Raw genomic sequence first — 19,915 nt, 5'->3', positions numbered from 1 at the left:
GTCACTTTGCTGAGATTTAGTAGAGATACAATATTACACCTCTTGAGGTACTCAGCAAGACCTGATGAGAGAATGTATTCTCTCACCCTCAGAAATACACAGCAATTCACTGACATTGCTGCAGACCCATTTTAGGTTGCTTTGGTATTCTTGTACTACCCTCTTTATAACAGTTGGCTCATGCCAACAACATCTGAGTTGGTGAAAGATAAAGCATAACTAACTATCTCTCCATTATTTTACTTTTTTCACTTTTTATTCTGACAGAGCAAATCATTTAAGGTCCACATTTTGGGCCCTTTTCCTCCCATAGGACAAGGTTCAGGATATTGGTCTTACTAAGGTTTCACATTCTGTGATTCATCTTCTGTAAGTGTCATTTAAAATCTAATGTTGATGTCTTTCTCATAGACCCTGCTTGCTCTTGCTTTTTTTCTCTGCTGTCTGCATCTACCTCAGATACACTTTCAGTTTGTTTTTTTATGTATCCTATGTCATCAAAGAAGTTGTGATATCTTTTTAGTGTATTAACTTAATACATTTGTGACTACATTTTGTGATCTATGTTATTTTCATCAGCTTGTTGGATTAATGTCAGAAGAAAGCAGTAAAAAGAACAACCCCAGAGAGATCCAGGAGATAATATAAAGCCCAAGGAAGGATCTCAAGGAGATTGGCTTAGGCTTAGTAGGCCTAGTGCCAACGACAACTCCCTATCTGAAAATGCAGTGAACGAAGGTTTCAGAGCCTTCAGCTTCATCACAGTATCACTAAAATATAAAAAATATAGACAAAAAGTACATATTATGGTAGCAATACTAACGTGGAATAGTTTTCCCTTAATACAGAATCAAAGGCATGCACTTCCAATAGACTAGAAAAATACTATTAAACATTTTGCTAATTGCATAAAATCAGTCACAAAAACTGCTTAACTTCTATTTAAATAGTAAATAAATAAATATTCAATGTGACCAGCCTACTTTTTTGCATTTGTTACCACACAAGTCAATAAATGCAACACACACAAAAACTGGGTCCTTTTTGCCTTACTTTTCACATTGGGCCCTAATATTTTTACTATACTGCTAAAAATTCCAAACACCATTTAAACAAAAATGGCAACCACTATACTGGTAACTAATTTATTGATTTTTAAATAGAAGTTGTCATCTACATAGTGATACTGCAGTTTACATTTTTTGGAAAGCAGCAGCACTAGATAGAATCCTCAAAATACTGTATATTCTTAGGTATGTTATGCCTCTATAGCTTCCTCTGAGTTTTATTTCTAGATACCTGTCATTTTTGTCTCCACATTTTATATGTTTACAGTTTTATTGAAGAAAAAGTATGATCCTTTTATAACAACCACTTCTTACCGTGTTTCCCCGAAAATTAGCCATACCCTGAAAATAAGCCCTAGGTTGAGTTTTCAGAATTTTTGGAGTGGGCTTGAAATATAAGCCCGACTCCAAAAATAAGCCCTAGTTATAATTTCAACGAGGCTGTGTCTGTTATCAGCTCTTTGCTTCGCTACTGGCCAGCGGGCCCTGCTTGCTCACCTGTCATGCACAGCGGCACGGTGCGCCAGACAGCGCGCCACTGTGCACGACAAACAAGCTCTGATACACAAGTGGAAGTGCGGTTGCACCACTCGCCGGTATCAGCTGTGTTGTGGTTGGCCGTCGTGCCCGCTCAGTGGGTGGCGCTTCCTACCGTAGTTCCTTGGCTGAACTCTCACAGCTTAAGCAAGCACCACTCGCCATCGGACTTGGCGCCTAATTGCATGCAGCAGCCATGATTCTCCATACAGTAAAGTACCAAGCATATGCGACATGTGACAGTGCTCTTCAGTCCTAATTGAATCTGATTGGTGAATGAAGGAGGAGGCGGGCTTAGCCTTGTCCTCATTCACCAATCTCTGCTGCTCATACTACTCCTGGCTGTCTGTAGTGAGACGAGAGGACAGCAGTGCAGGGAGCTGGGGAAGTTGGGGTGTGTTTTGGGCAGGGGAGAATGATATATGGGATACAATAAACTGTATTATTGAGGTTCTTGTTATGCCACTGCCATACACTGTGTTGGTACATTTTGCGCCCCGCCCCCAGACAACATGAGTTCAAAAAGAAAGAGCTATTCTGTCGATTACAAGAAAGGAATTGTGGAGGACTCCCAGGAAAAAAAATCTTACTGCTTTCTGCAAAGAGAAGATGTTGGATATTTGAATGGTCAAGAAATTGGCGAGCAGAGTATGATAACCTCAGTCAACAGGCATGCAAGGGAAATGCTAAGAAGTGCAAGTGTGGATTAGGTTGGCATCCATTTTTTCCTGAGCTGGAAAACATGATCTGTGAATGGATTGCTGACAAGAGAGCAAATGCTTTGGTTGTGCGCAGGGCTGATATTCAAGAATTTGCTCTTGTAATGGCGCCACAATTAGATATATCCCCAGAAGATTTCAAAGCATCACATCACTGGCTAGATGGCTTCCTTCAGAAATGTGAACTGTCTCTAGGAAGATCCACAACATTGTTTAAGCTGGACGATGCAGAAATTATTAAACGTGCACTTGCATTCAAGTCCTTTGTTGATGCATTGACTTTTCTAAATACCAACTTTCCAACATGATTGCTATGGATGAAACTGCAGTATTTATGGGCCAAACTACAATTGATTACTGGGATGCCACCTCAGTCTATGTTCCCTCCACTGGTTATGAAAGTGAATGTTTACCTGTATTTTGGCAATTTGTCTGGTTGGAACTAAAGCCCCACCTCTAATCATTACCAAGGGCGAGAAGGATAAGATTGAACGTGTTTCAGGCATTTATATTCTTGAAACCGAAAAAGCCTGGTGCACACAAGCAGTTATAAGAAAGTGGGCAAATTTAATGCTGTTGCTTGTTTTGCGAGGTAGCAGAAGAGGCCTAATAGTCTGGGATTCAACCAGTACACACCGCACTAAAGACATAGAACTTTCTTCATGAGAGAAAAATAAATCAAATAATGATTCCTGCAGGAATGTCTGTCTATCTTCAGACTCTTGATATTGCAATAAACAAGCCATTTAAGGACCATTTGCGCATGGAAATAAATAAGTACATTGAAAACAGAATGGAGAGAAAACAGCGTGGAAACTTTGTGAAGCCTAAACTACAGGAGATTGTGACTTGGGTGAAGGATTCATGGGAGAAAATCACTGATAGTTGTGTTGCTAACGTGCTACAAGCAGGCTACATAGACATGAGGTACTCATTTAAGAAAAGCGCTATTGCTAGACATGAGAAATTGGGGCCAATGATTCTAAAGGAAATAGAATCACAAGAAATTCACTCTGGAATACAGGGTTTGGAGATATATGATGATGTTCCAGAAGATGATGACATGACTGTGTTTGAATAAATGTTGATTTTTGTTCATGAATACTGATTAATGTAGATTGTTGTACATGGAAAAAGGAAATAGAAATTCACGATGGAATTCAGGGTTTGGAGAGTTATGATGATGTTTCAGAATGTGATGACATGGTTATATTTGAATAAATGTTGATTTTTTTTTATTCAAGAATAAATGTGTGATTGTTGTTCATGGAAAAAAAAAAAAAAAGACATCCCCTGAAAATAAGCCCTAACCTGTTTTTTGGAGCTAAAAATAATATAAGACCCTGTCTTATTTTTGGAGAAACACGGTAACCTTCTCATTTTTTTTTTTATAATTTATATCTTTATTGATTTTTTTTTTTCAATTCAATACAGAAAGCCAATAATAAGAATACATTTCATGAAATTCCCAACTTAATTCCTCTACAATTCTCTCTTGTTATTATTTTCCCATCAATCAGAAATTGTTACCCATCAACAAACAAAAAACAGAAGCTCAGTGATAGGGGAGTACTAAAACAAATTAAATTCTCTTTCGATACATCATCCATAGTTATGCTCTGAATACTAATTTACTACTCACTGGGCGGTGTAGGAGAAGTGACTGTTCTCCTTTGTTCTAAAAAATTAATTAACTGATCAGGTGTGAAAAACACAAAAATATCTTGTTCCTTCTTCAACATACATTTGCAGGGGAATCTCAGGGTGAAAGAGTATCCCATAGAAATTACTGCCTGACGATGAACCAAAAATTCCTTTCTTTTTTGCTGAGTAGCATATGATAGATCGGGAAAAATCTTAATCACATCGTCACAGAATGATATGGGGTATATTGAGAAATATTTTCTCATAACCTTATTAAGGTCTAGTAAATTCTGAAATGCTACAAGTAAAACCCCTCTATCTATTATTCTGCTTTCCGAATTTTCTAGAAAATTGGAAAGATTACCTTGAAAGGGTAACTCTAATGTATTTAAATTTGGGCTTCTCCTAGGTAGGAAGTAACATAAAAGGTAATTCATTTTCTGGAAATAATAAGACTTCCTTCAAAAATTGAAGTAATGTCTCCATGGGAACTTGGCCTGCCACCCTTGGAAAATTTAACATCCTTAAATTAAGACGTTTAGAGTTATTTTCAAAGATTTCCAATCTTCTCGATAATGAATTTCTATCTTTAGCTACGACAGCCTGAAATTCCATATTTTTTTTCTCTTTATCCTCTAATTTTTGGATTCTTTCCTCAGACTTTTTTACCTCTTCTCGTACTGCCATTACACTCTGCAGATTATTCCCTGCAATTAAATCTATCTTTTTTTCCAGACCCTTCATATTCGTATTCATTACAGTCATCAAGTCCCACAACTGTTCCAGTGTTACCACTTGAGGGCGTGTTGGGATCTCTATTACCTCGTAACTGGGAGCAGGGTCTTCCCCTCCATTCCTGGTAATTGGGGTTGAACAAGCTCCCAGAAATTCTGTAACTTCGTCCTCACCACCTTCCATGCCTGGAGGGCTTTCTTCACGGTTTACCAAGATTAACTTGGGCCCAGTAGAATTAAGCTGCTGTGTTGAATTCGCAGGCGAGGTTTCACTTCCCCTCTGTATTGGTGGCAATCCCAGGTTTGGGCTCAGCGAAGCCTCCTCTAATGACCCAGTTCTTTCTCCCATATGAGCTGGGTCTGCAGTATCCTTGGTTGCCGGGGATTTCAGAGCAGCGTTAGTCATATAGCAGACAATCTCTTGTTGGATTGGAGATGGGAGGGGTGCCTGAGGATACACCCTTACCCTCCCCTTTCGTTTAGGAGGCATAACAAACTTTATTTGTTCGATTACAAGAGAGGTCGCTTATAAGTCCAACTTACTATGTGCAGTATTCTTTTGAGCTTCTGTGGCAGCGGAGTAGTCGCGAGGATAGCACCCCGCCCATCCGCACTAATCCGCACTAATCCGTACTAAGCCTCGGGTCCCAAAGATGACGTCAGGGCCGGCAAGGGGTTGTTGGAAGTCGCTCCTGCAGCTCACCCAGGTGCTTCCTCCATGCTCAGGCTCAGCTGCAGCCTGAACGCCGCTCAGCGCCGATTTTGTAGGCGCCTTGGGTCCCAAAGATGACGTCAGGGCCGGCAAGGGGTTGTTGGAAGTCGCTCCTGCAGCTCACCCAGGTGCTTCCTCCACGCTCAGGCTCAGCTGCAGCCTGAACTCCGCTCAGCGCCGATTTTGTAGGCGCCTCGGGTCCCAAAGATGACGTCAGGGCCGGCAAGGGGTTGTTGGAAGTCGCTCCTGCAGCTCACCCAGGTGCTTCCTCCACGCTCAGGCTCAGCTGCCACCTTCTCATTTTTTAAAACTCCATCCCTGACTGCACATTGCAATTGTTCATGCTAAACTCATAATTTATATGCAAAAGTGTATCTGCAGGAATATCTAATAAAAATCCAAAAATTAGCATCACAATGACTAACATTACCAATGGTGGGAGTGGCTAAGTAGCATAGCTTTCAAACCTTTCAATACTAGTGTTTCTACAGGAATAAAATAAAAATCAGAATATAAAAAGGTGGTATAAATTTCTTATTTTAACCACCAATTATTTCCAGCTGAAATGTCCCTCCAAAAGTAAATTATAATACTGTTTTAAATTAGAGTTTAGTTTATTTGTACTGTATTTTCAAGAATTATGACAGCTAATGTACCTTTCCAAAGGTTAGATCTAATTTTATTTTTTAGTCAATTCTAATATAAAACAAAAATAAATGTAATAGAATGGAAGAGGTACAGTGAAAATGCTCAAAGAGTAATACCAGCGTGAAATAGTCAACAAAAATATTTACTCACATTTCAGTCAATGCACTGTCCCCTTTCTCCATGGGATTGTATAGTATGAAAATATTCAAATATTTCTTAATGCATCTACCAACATATATATTACGATACACAAAATTATGATTAAATAAGAATAATGAAAGAAAATATAGATATTTTAACATCCTTTTTAATAGGGATATGCAGCCGGAAAGTATTCGTTGGATTCAGGATACGTATTCGTCGAGGCCCAGATACGTTGCATTCGGTCAAGGGGGGAAAAGCCTGATCTGTTAATAAGTTGAATTCGGCATTTGTTCCATTTAAATTTAATTAACTACAACCCCCCACCTTCCTGACCCCCTCAAGACTTGCCTAAAATCCCTGGTGGTCCAGCGGGGGTCCTGGATCATCTCCTGCACTCGCACCGTCAGCTGCCGGTATTCAAAATGGCGCCAATAGCCTTTGACCTTACTATGTCACAGGGGCTACTGGTGCCATTGGTCAGCCCCTGTCACATGGTAGGAGCAATGGACAGCCGGTGCCATCTTGTGCTCCTACCATGTGACACGGACTGACCAAAGGCACCGGTAGCCCCTGTGACATAGTAAGGGCAAAGACTATTGGTGCCATTTTGAATACCGGCTGCCGACAGCCCAAGTGCAGGAGATCACTCCAGGACGCCCGCTGGACCTCAAGGGACTTTTGGCAACTCTTGGGGGGGTCAGCAGGGTGGGGGGTTTATTTGTTCAGGATTCGTTGCGTTCGTGGGAGTTTGCCATACGTTTCGCGAACCCATGAATGTAAAGAATAGGGACCTATATGTTGCAGATTGAGCATTCGTTCACAACGAATGCACATCCCTACTTTTTAATGCATACCAAGCCATCCATTCAAATAGATCATTTGTTTGTAATGAATCTGCCTAGAGGAAGGGCAATTTTCAAAGTAATTTTAATGGATATAACATTGTTTCGCCTATGGAAATGTGATCAGTGAAAATTGCTGACACTATGTGAGAGTAAAGTTATGAGTATAGTGCCAATATAAATGTAAATTACCCATGGTGAAAGAGACATTCCCAGGAATGAAGTGATAAAATCAAATAATTTGACATAAGGCATTCAAACTAGAGATTGGGCATGGTAGAAGGAAGATGGAATGTCACCCATGACAAATACAGGATATAGGTGGAGCAATTAAGAAAGATCAGCACAAAAAGGCAGAAAAGGTGTCCAGGAAAAGCACCAAGCTGACCCTAGATTCTCAAAATGTTATAATGTCACATGGATAATGCCTGCGGTAAAAAAAAAAAAAGGGGGCATGTTTATGCTAATTTCACAATTACCACACCATATGCTAACATAGATAGTATATCATGGGGTACAGTATAGTTTTCACACCCTGTGATACTTCTATTTCACAGCTTGCAAAGTGCCTAAACAGGCTGAGAGCGAGAGAGAGACTCTTTATTAGAGATGTGAATCGTGTGATCGATCGTCTTAACGATCGATTTTGGCTGGGAGGGGGAGGGAATCGGATCGTCGCAGTTTGGGTTTTTTAAATATCGTGTAAATCATGTAAATCGAAAACCGGCACACTAAAACATCCCTAAAACCCACCCGACCCTTTAAAATAAATCCCCCACCCTCCCAAACCCCCAAAATGCCTTAAATTACCTGGGGTCCAGTGGGGGGGGTCCCGGTGTGATCTTCCACTCTCGGGCACACTAAAACAACCCTAAAACCCACCCCGACCCATTAAAATAAATCCCCCACCCTCCCAAACCCCCCAAAATGCCTTAAATTACCTGGGGTCCAGAGGAAGGGTCCCGGTGTGATCTTTTACTCTCAGGCCTCCGGTACGTTGTAGAAATGGCGCCGGCGCTACCTTTGACCTGTCATATGACAGGTCAAAGGTAGCGCTGGCGCCATTTTGTTTTTTTGTCCCCCGACGTCAGGAGCGTAGGAGATCACTCCCAGTCCCCCGCTGGACCCCCAGGGACTTTTGGCCAGCTTGGGGGGGCCTCCTGACCCCCACAAGACTTGCCAAAAGTCCAGCAAGGGTCCGGGAACGACTTCCTGCACGCGAATCGTTTTTCCGTACAAAATGGTGCCGGCCATACGCTGTATGGCCGGCGCCATTTTGTATGGAAAAACGATGTCAGGAGCATAGGAGATCGCTCCTGGACCCCCACTGGACCCCCAGGGACTTTTGGCCAGCTTGGGGGGCCTCCTGACCCCCACAAGACTTGCCAAAAGTCCAGCGGGGGTCCGGGAACGACTTCCTGCACGCAAATCGTTTTTCCGTACAAAATGGCGCCATTTTGTATGGTCAGGAGGCCCCCCCAAGCTGGCCAAAAGTTCCTTTTGGGTGCAACGAGGGTCCCGGAGCGAACGCGTGGGGAATCACGTGACGCCGCGTCACTCCGACGTGACGCCGACGTCACGTGCTCCTCGCAAAGGAGTTCAGAAATGGCATCCTGACTCCCCGCTGGACCACCAGGGAGTTTTGGTAAGTCTTGGGGGGGGGATTAAGGAGGGTGAGGGGTTTAAATTTTTATTTGCACGTATGGACATAGACTCAACTTATGGAATTCTCCATATGTCCATATTGACCGAAATTGACCCCCCCAAGCTGGCCAAAAGGAGGGTGAGGGGTTTAAATTTTTATTTAGGATCAACAATCGCGATTTCCAACGTATTCAAAATAGCTATGTTGAATAAGTTGGAAATCCGATCGTTTTCGCCTCATCACTTTTTTAAGTTAAAAAAAAATAATAAGTTGCGTTTTACATTTAAGTTCAAAACGAATGCACACCCCTAGTACATGTTGGTGAAGAGGAGAAGGCTAATGGAGGGTAAAAGTCAATTACCAGCCCGAGCAGAATATGATGGTGAAAATCCTAAATGAAATTAGAGCGCTGCAGGCAGAGGTGGCTTAAGATATGTGATCAATGAAGACCTCAATAGCTGAAAATAAGACCAAAATGGACATTGTTAATCAAATGTGCATTTGAAGCATTTATATGAGTTAAGGATGTGATATTCTTTATAGAGATTATATGAGCAAATGTTTTAAATGCGTTGGTTAACTGCTAATGTTATCAATGAGCAATTAAGATGATTATATACTGTTTTAGATTTTTGTTTCAATGTTTAAATGTTAGTTTAATTGCTATTAATTTATAATTTTAAATGGTTCTCTGTTTGTACAATTGTAAATCTACTAGCATTTTAGATAGGCCACAAATTCATAAATAAGTAAATAAATAGATAATAAAAAACGAGTGTCTGCTGTGGAGGACTGGGAGTCCTCAGTGGATAACTCAAGTTTAATTTCTTGAAGACAAAGTTGTGGATCTGAAAGAACATTCCCATCAGTCAAATGTGTACATTGTTGGGATCCCGAAAAAGTGGAGGGATAGAACGTGTAGGAATTCCTAGAGGGTTTTCTCTGGGAGGTCTTGTGTCTGGGAGTGAGTGAACTGTGCCTTGAAATTGATCTCCCAGTGGGAGATTATCGAACAACAATGCACCACAGTCTTTATAATTAAATTCCATCAGTAGCAAAAAGATGGCATTAGTATTGAGAAAAACATGAGAAGCAGGTCCATTATTCTACAGGGCAAGCCACATGATGATCTTCCCCAACAACAGAGCAAGCATAGAGAAAAGGCAAGTACAATACACATGGGTGAAGAAACTCCTCCACGAGCATCAGCTGAAATTTTATTTGATATACCCGATGAAGCAACTGTATGGCTCAGGGCACCTGGGAAAGTTTCAACTCATCAGCTGTTGCGACAGAGTTTCTGAAGGCATGGAGAAAAAGAGGAGTACCATCTCCTCAGGTGGAGAAAACCAGTAATGAGGTGCATGGAGGAAGAGCGCAGCTGAAGGTGGCCGACGGTCCAGTGGAAGCAGCCCTGACTCACTGTTTGTAGGAGCTCCAGCCATTGAATCCTGGCCCTTAACAATTTGGAGGAATGGCTCAGCTAAGCAGCATGGCTGGCTCATGGACAGACAAGATCAGCATGGTCCAAGGGAGGGCCAGCAGCTAAAAGTAGTGGAGATATTGGCTGAGGATGTAATAACCCCATTGGGTATTGTCTAAATCAGTGGTTTTCAAGAGGTGTATCAGGACACACTAGAGTGTCACAAGGTCCTGAGAGGTGTTTCACAAGGCCAGAAGAAGACTGATCTCCCCTTGTCAGCCCAGATGGAAGCTGGTTGACTTCTCCTTTATCAGGCTTGATGGGCTATTATTGCTTCCTTCTCCTCTTTCTGGCTCAGTGGGAGGCTGTTTCATCATTCACCCAGATCAAAGGGAGACATTGCCAATTCCCGCTTTTCTGGGTCCAATGAAACATTAACTTTATCTTCCCCTGCTGGAAGTGTTGCTTCTGATGCTCTCTTCACCCTATGGGGGTGGGAGTGTGGCAAAGAAGGTTGGAGATGATTGGCAGGAATGTGGGGGCTGTTGAGCAGGGAAATAGGGAGTCAGGATTGTTGGGCAGGGAGGGGAGGAGAGGGTGTAGGGAGAGTTGAGCAGGGGAGAGAGTAAGCACAGGGAAGAGGATTTGCGGATTGGGAATGCTGGTCAGGGATGTGTGAGGGGATGATTGAAATGGAATAATTGGGAGAAATGAGGGATGATGGGAGCATGGAGGAAGAGCGACGGGATGCAAATCCATAATATGTTAGTTTTGGGAATGTACATTTCTTCTATCTTTGTACTTTGCTTAGTGTAGGAGAAAATATGTTTCTATTTTTATTTCTCCAGTTTTGCACTGCATGCAAAATGGCTTTTGGGGATTTCCATTCCAGTTTTGGTCACCACATTTGTAATTTGTGATCTATTATTCTGTATTTGGTGAAGATCAGTTCTGTGTGTGTGACAGAGGTGAGGTACTTTCTTAGCATGTAGGCATTTGTATCAGTCTGATTTGTTGTGTTTTCTCAATAGGACATGATTTGGTGGTACACAGCTGCCTTTTCATTGGTAGGCTACTTCTATCTGAGTCCTCAAACAGGTTAAGGCAGGTTTGCTATTCATGTGCTGCTGTTTTTTCAGGTTGTTTATTTTATAATGTGCCCGGTAGTAGTGAGAACATTTTTTTCTGATACTGAGATGAACCAGTATCAAAATATCTTTTTTTCTATGGTGAGTTGTTCGGGGAAATATCCTAGTTCTGCAATGCACCTATAATTGGAGGTCAAGGGATTCCTGTGGAAGCAGAGTATATGTTTAAATTTAGCCCCATGATGGTCATGTGTTCAGTGTGTCACTCATGTGAGCATCATCTGTCAGGTGTGTACCAACAGAAAAAAGGTTGAGAACCACTGTCCATGTTGCTAGCTGCTGAATAGACAAAGGATGACATCCGCTGAGGTGATTTGATGCCATATATTTTTTTTTCCTTATTTCAAGTTTTTCCTATTTCATGGTGCAAACGGAGTAGGGCAGATAGGTACAGGTCCCTAAGTTGTTAGATGGGGAAGATCCCCAGAGGGGGGAGAGGTTGGGTATAGATATGGGTAGAGGTCATAGGTTAGCAAGAGGAGGGGGAGAAGGAAGGGGGAAGGTGGAGCCAAGTTCCAGTTTATTAGTGTCCTGTTTTTTCCTTGTCTAAGTTGTTTCCATATTATCCAGTGGGGTTGCTGAGTAAGACGACTGTAACTGTGTGACACACTGACCGCTGGAACACTGTTGGGAATTAACTGCATCAGTGGCTGGTGCAAGCAGAGTGCAGCAGACAGACATTATGGCAAGCCACTGGAATGAGAAGAAGTGGAGGTGGTGCTCGCTGGACAGTGTACCCCGGACAACGGGTTTAGCGGAGGGCACTTTCATTTCTGTCACACTCTTAAGAGACTGTAATGAAACTTGGGAAAGGAGGTGAGGGTGTGATGGACTGAAGGTAAGAGAATGGAGGGACCGGGAGCTAGGGGGGGAGGGTATGTTATAGAATGGAGGTTGTCAATCTTTGTATGCTCCTAGGCATGTGCACAGCAATAGCTTGATGGATGGGAAGGGGGTTGTGATAAGGGTAGAGGTCTTAGAGAAGAGGGGAACAGGAACCATCGAGGGGAGGCTGAAAACTCTCTTTCTTGCTGCCGGGGTGGGAATGTGGGTTGTGTTATATGGTTTTTAAAGGTTGGTAAGTTAATAGATGGGGGGGGAGGGTCTAAGGGGAAAACATGGCACAATTTTGCCAAGAAATACTGCAGCACTTGGGGTTATGATATTTAGAGTGGGTATGGCTAATATGGAGCTCAATACAATATCTCTCAATGTTAGTGGCATTGGTTCTCCTGTAAAGTGAAAACGAATCCTAAATTATTTAAGGAATTGAGATGTAAAGAGAGTACTGCTACAAGAAATGTATTTGAGTGACTCAGAGCAAGCTAAACTCAGGAGGAAATGGATAGGGCAGCCTTCTCTTCATCCTACAAAATGTGGGGTCTATATTTTAGTACATGATACCCACCTCTTGCAGATTGCCAGCCAGTTAATGGACCTGGAAGAGATACTTGTGGCAGTAGAGTGTAATAGCCATAGAGAAAGATTTGTATTGGCCTGCATATATGGCCTTAACGTGCGATAGAAAGAATATCTTACAAAGGGTTAGTGATAAGCTGGAAAATGTCTCTGAATTACCATTCATCCTTGGGGGAGATTGGAATACCTGCCTTGATCCTAGTTAGGATAGATCATCGGGGAATTGGCAGCGCACATGGGGTGATAGATGTATGGAAGGCTCAGAAGCCTCTGAGTTGAGACTTTACATGTTTTTCTCAGAGACATTTGTCCTAAAGCTGGATAGATTCTATGTACAGCTGCCATATTGCCTTCAGTAGGACAGTTGAACATACTTGCAAACCAGATATCTGATCATTGCCCAGTCCTTCTACCTGTTATGGATAGCTCAATGGCCACTAGCTGATAAAGCTTAGTGTTTCAATCTTTCGCTGCTGGGCAATGATAAGTTTTGTACAATGCTTAGAGATGTAATCAAGGAATATAATGAGATTCACAAGGAAGCAGAGCAGAACCTGGTGATGTTATGGGAGGCCCTTAAATTGGTGGTCCAGAGCAAAATTATCAATTTTTCTAGTCACCTTAAATGGATTTGTTTAAGAAAAGAGAGGTCTCTGGAGCACAGAATGGGCAACTAGAGGTATAACATAAAGCCACTTGCTTCTAGAGGGTGTTTTGGGCTCTCCTTCAGGAAGAAATCCAACAATTGCAAGTAGAGGGCATCAAGCAATCCTTTCAGAATGCATGCCAGAAAATATATGTGCAAGGAAAAAAATGGGGGCAGTGCTGGGAAGGGCAACAAGGAAGTTGAAGTTGATTTGTGGCATTAGATCAACGGCTAGGGTGGTAATGCACAAGTTGCAGTCCATAAATGCCATCTTTAAAGAATTTTATGAGAAGCTTTCTACCAGTAGTAGGGAAGGAAGGGTGAAGGAAATAGGAGAGTACCTGGCAGGGGTAGAGATGCCAATGACATCTGACTAGGCTAAAGGCCCCAATCACGAAGGAAGAGATATGTAAAGCAAAAACTGGGCTCCCAAGTGGTAAGAGGCCAGGTTCTGATGGCTTTCGCATAGACTTTTACAAAAGGTTCTCTCCAGAATTAGCTCCATGGTTACTGGGGGTGAGTAACTAAGGCAGTTCCCAGACATGGCACACACTATGACAGTTATGGATATAGTGATGATGCATAAACAAGGATGAGATAGCATAGATCTAGGATCTTGCCATCCTATTTCTCTCCTCAATGCTGACATCAATATTTTAGCAAAAATTCTCCAGCTTAGACTGGAGTCAACAAAACCATATTTAGTGGGATAGGATCAGATGGGCTTCATAAAGGGTTGCCTTTACACTAAAAGAAGATGTTTTTTTTAATATAATCGCCTTGGCCAGGTAGAACATATTGTGGATTTAGAGGTAGCCCTGGATGCAGAAAAGGCCTTTAACTGCTTCTGCTGGCCATTCTTGTTCTCAGTCCCTGAGAAGGTGGGCCTCTTGGAGGAGTTCTGGGCATGAGTCAGAGCATTATATGCTAAAGTATTGACTAATGGCATCTGCTTTGACTTTTTTCCTAAACCAATGGGAACACGGCAGAGGTGACACTTATCTCCCTTGTTGTTTGACTTGGCCATCGAAGTGTTAGCACGGAAGGTACATGCTAGCCCAGAGGTGACGGGGTACAGAATAGAGGGAACAGAGCACTTAATCTCACCAAATGCATACGATGCTTTGTTCTTCTTGACAAACCTAAATATCTCGGGTTCAAAACTGATGGTGGTCTTTGCATAGTACAGTAACCTATCTGGATACAAGATTAATTTCACTAAATCAGTGGTTTTCTTAATTGGGACTCTATATCAGGCTGATATTCTGTGGTACTTTTCTACCCTTAAGCAGGTGAGAGAGGAGCTTAGATATCTGGGAATATGGGTCCCTCATAGAACATCTGACTTATATAAGCTTAGCTATGCACCTGTGGTGGATAAAATATGGCAGAACCAAGAGGCATGAGATGATCATTCTCTCTTGTGGGTGAGCTGAATAAATGTTCTGAAAATAAATTATTTTGTCTAGATTGATGTACCTGTTTCATCATGTTTCGTGTTACATACCAGATGGCTTCTTTACACCTCTCAATGGAGCACTCTCCAAGTTCATTTGGCATCATAAGCCAGTACAAATTAAGTTGTGTACCTGTGGTAGCCAAAGTATGGCTTTCCCAGACCTGCAAAGTTAATATTGGGCAGCAGATCTTTTTGTGGCAATGTTCTGGCTTCATGGGTAACACTTGGTTCTGTGGTATTCATTGGAAGTCAAACTAGCAGGAGGACTGGACCTGCTGTAGCTTTTGCTGTAGCCAGAGCTGTTGATGGAGTCCAGAGAGCAAGTATGGTGAGCCCATAAGAACATAAGAACTTAAGAAATTGCCATGCTGGGTCAGACCAAGAGTCCATCAAGCCCAGCATCCTGTTTCCAACAGAGGCCATTTTCACATACACTCTGAAAGTATGGAAGGCTGTGTGCAGGAAAATTGGATGGGCTCTATCAGCTTTAATGCCCATACAGGTAAATTGTAGACTTATGGTATATAGGAAGGCAGGGGATTGGTGGAAAATGGGTTTAAAATTTTTGGTTCAGCTCTGGGAAGAAGAAAGTATATCGATCAAGCACTTTCCAGATCTCAAAGAGGATTTGGGTTGGATAGAGAGGATGAGCCATTTTACAGAAGACTGGTGGAGAAGCTGGAGGGATATAGGCAAAGAAGATGAAACTACAAGTTTCAGGCCCAGTGGAACAAGTGCTTGTCCAAGAAGACATCCCCAGGCAGGAAATATTGCATTGTTACAAGGCCCTACAAGGTTTCCAGATGGGAATTGACCTTCCTTTGGGCTTGATAGATCATTGGTTCTGAGATCTCCAGTTAGACATAATGTCAAAGATTTGAAAGGTAAATGGAAGGTGGCACATAAGATTTCAATATGCTGTCAGAAGTTAGAGCTTACAGCAAAGCTTCCCCATATTGGTTCCCTCTCTTTTATTCCAGGTTCTCCTGGGTTTTTTTTATTTGTGCTGGAGGGGATTTGGACAGTTGGGCACTTATTTATATATGTGGTGGATGTTTCCTCTAGTGTCGGACTTTTGGGACAAGTTTAGGGTGGAGAGTTAAAGAATACTAAACAGGGAATTAGCCTTTATGCCTGTGTTGTGCCTGCTGGGGAAGTGGGTCACATGACATTAACACTAAGCTCGTCTAAATGCTGCCTGGTGGACCATTTGATCCATGCAGGCAGTTTCACGTTAGCTATCTTGTGGAAATCTGCTCCCACACTGGATTGCTGTTGAAGGCAGGTACATGAAATAGCTCTGAATGAGAAGCTTACTTACTTACTTAGATTAAATATATTTTTGTATGACAAGATACGGTCCCCGTATTGGACCCACAGAACAATAGAAATGATTAGGTCCCAGTGTTCTCCTTTCATCTCCTACCAATGCTTTATCCTGAGTTTTGGGAGAGCATGTCTGCATTGTTAAGGTGAGACTCGTGGGGGGGGGGGGGTGCTATATATTGTTATTAAACAACAACATAGAAGGTCACATGATATGTTAAAAAGTTCTGATGACGGTAGAAGTTGGCTGTATGCTATTTTTTATACTGCTGCATCAATAGTTGATGTTTTGATATGATGGTTTTTTTTGTTTTTTTTTGGTCTTTCCTTCTATGAATGATGTTGGTTTTAAATATAAAAATATTACAAAAAAAGAAAGAGTGATAAGTGCAGTTTTTCAGGGACTGGTTCTGGGACCTTTTATGTTCAATACCTTTGTGTGTGATGTTTTGGAAGGATTAGAAAGTACATTTGTCTTTTTCTGGATGACACTAAGATCTGCTACTGAGTGGATACACTTGAAGGAACAGGAAACGCTGAAGAAGTAATCAAAGTTTTGGGAGTTGGGATTCATTGCCAAGAAGAGCATTCATGTATTTGGGGTATTGCAGTCTAAAGGCATTGTATGTGTTGGGGGAATAAGGACTGATGTGAATGAACTGGGAGAGAGTCCTCGGGGTGATCGTGGCCAATGATCTGAAGGTGGTGAAGCAATGTGACAAAGCAGTGGCTAAGGCCAGAGGGATGCTGGGTTGCATTGAAAAAGAACACAAGAACATAAGAAATTGCCATGCTGGGTCAGGCCAAGGGTCCATCAAGCCCAGCATCCTGTTTCCAACAGAGGCCAAACCAGGCCACAAGAATCTGGCAATTACCCAAACACTAAGAAGATCCTGTGCTACTGATGCAATTAATAGCAGTGGCTATTCCCTAAGTAAACTTGATAAATAGCAGCTAATGGACTTCTCCTCAAGGCATAACTAGCAGGAAAAAGGAGGTGATAATGCCACTATACAGATCCTTTGTGAGGCCTCATCTGGAATACTATTTTAATGGACATTCTGGTTTCATTACTAATAGTGTGCTTAGCTTAAATTGTTCTTGGCTAGGGATAATGCAGTATATGTTAGGAATTAGGGGAGGAACCATTCATATGAAGCCCCTCCCTTTGAGGGTGTTGGAATGACCATCCCCCTGGAGAGTTGACAAAAGCAGCTCCCTCCTAGAACTCTGGCACAGTGAAGTTTAGTTTCTGAAGCAAGAGGAGGTGTTGGAGTTTTTTTCCTCAATACCTTTGGACTCAGGTACTAGCTGCCTGCAGTTCCTGGGTAAGATTGGGGATCTGCCTCCCAATCCACTAACCTACTGGTTGGGTTTGTGTCCTGGGTTGTTTAGGGAATTTTTTAATATTTTCTTTGTGAAAACACTGCAAAACATCTGGGTGTTGCTTGGGGTAAGTGCATGGGGAACCATCTCCCTAATAGAGATGTACAATCGTTTATCACGAATTAGGCAATTACAAAGAAATTGCCTAATTTGTCCTGGTTCGGGGGCCCCGAAACCCGAAAAGGATTTTCACCGAACTTCGGGGAAAATCCATTTTTCGGGTTTGTATGGGGAGAGAGGCACTTTTTTTTTTTTTAAATTAAAAACCACCCCAAACATTAACATTAACTATAATAACACCCCCCCCCCCATCCTGATCCCTCCCCAAGACTTACCAACATCCCTGGTGGTCCAGCAGGGTCCCGGGTGCCATTTGTCCCTCCGTGGCGTGTCCAGTGTGCTAGTGCTAGCCACACTCAAAATGGTGCCGAATAGCCTCTGAACTACTATGTCACAGGGGCTACCGGCGCCATTGGTCAGCCCCTGTCACATGGTAGGAGAACTGACCAATGGCGCCGAAAGCCCCTGTGACATCGTATGGGCAAAGGCTATCGGCGCCATTTTGATTATTGGCAGCCGACGACGACATCACTCCAGGACCCCCGCTGGACCCCCAGGGATTATTGGCAAGCTTTTTGGCCAGCTTGGGGGGGGCCTCCTGACCCCCCCAAGGCTTGCCAATAATCCCTGGGGGTCCAGCGGGGGTCCTGGAGCGATGTCGTCGTCGGCTGCCAATAATCAAAATGGCGCCGATAGCCTTTGCCCATACTATGTCACAGGGGCTTTCGGCGCCATTGGTCGGTTCTCCTACCATGTGACAGGGGGGGCAGAAGAGCATTAATACACGTTTGCTGATTTTGTCTTTATTTACTTACAATTGTTACTAATTAAATTGTTGACATTAAAATCACATTTTTGGTCACTATATGAATCATCAGAGTGTTAGTGTGGAATAAGTTACAGTCTCAATGTGGGTGATTAGATAGGGTTTAATTGAGGACAGGGACCACTTTAATTGGGTAAAGCTGCAAGAAATCAGGCATTTTCCCCATGAAAAGAAGGAAATGGGGTAGGAATGTGAAAAGTAGATAGGAAGGGATTCTATTTAGTACCACTTTACCTGGCCACCACATTACTGTTACGTTTGCCGGCTTGTGGAATGTCGCACTCACCCCCGAATGCCGCAACAGCAGCTCTCACTTGTGTGGCACAGATGCCGCCGTACTTGCATTGGCCCTGCTCTCCTTAGCTGTGTGTGCCAGCCACCCAGACTTAAAGGGCCCACAGCGGGAAACAGGTCACTACACCCTTGCATGACATCATAGGTTTCAGTCCTTATAAACACCTTTTGTACATCCACACCTCGTCACAGCAATGGTTCTCCTGCATTCCCTGCAGTGCATGTTGCCAGCATTCCTGTTCCTTTTTCTTTCTTCCAGCCTTGCCTTGCCTTGTCTTCCAGCCTTGCTTCATCTTCCAGCCTTTCCTTGTCCAGCTTTGCCTTGCCTCATCCAGCCTTGGCGTGCCTTGTTTCCAGCCTTGCCTCTTCTTCCAGTCTTGCCTTATCTTCCAGCCTTAGCTCACCCAACCTTGCCTTGCCTCATCTTGCAGCCTTGCCTCACCTTCTAGCCTTACCTCATCCAGCCTTGCCTTGTCTTCCAGCCCAGCCTCGTCTTGTCACCCAGACCAGGCTCATGCAGCCTGTTTTCCTTGTTCCCATCCTCAATGTCGCCTGTGTGTCCACATCTCCTTTGGCTTGCTGCACCAGACCTGACCTCTTGCCTGGATCTGACCACGTTCGCTTGCCACCTGGACATGATCTCTAGCCTGAACCCAACCATACTTGCTTGCTGCCTGCCCCAACCTTGGCTATCCTCTGATTTCTGGAAGACTGCAATCTACCCTGTCTCTAGTGTGTTTCTGGACTCAGGCCACCAGCGCTGCCCCAGGGATCCATCTAAGTCCTATCAACTGCCAGAATCCAAGGGCTTAACCCGCAGAGGAAGCGACTGATAAAGGTGAAGCTCCAGACTGTCCCACCCACACCTTGCCCTCGAGTCTACATCAACTACACCATAGCACTTAGTGCTCACATATCCCATATCCATTAGAAATACCAGCAGCCTACTTTCTATTAAAAAAGAAAATTCTAATAGGGGGTGAGACAGATAATCCATTTTCCTTATGTGGTCTCCTACAAGCACCTTTACAAAACACAATTTAAAGTATCTGTATTTGAGTGACCATTCTGAGAAGAAGCCTCTCTTTATTAATTGGTCATATCAAAAGTTCACTTCCTGCCTCCATCAAAAATAAGAAAGCAAAAATTAAATCTTCACACCTATTAGCTCTTTAAAAATTCCTTAGATTACTATGGAAATGCAGCACAGAAACGTCATTTACCCCCCAAAATGTC

Source organism: Rhinatrema bivittatum, chromosome 3, assembly GCF_901001135.1.
Source record: "Rhinatrema bivittatum chromosome 3, aRhiBiv1.1, whole genome shotgun sequence".
Lineage (NCBI taxonomy): Eukaryota > Metazoa > Chordata > Amphibia > Gymnophiona > Rhinatrematidae > Rhinatrema > Rhinatrema bivittatum.
Note: the sequence above shows the minus strand (reverse complement) of the source record.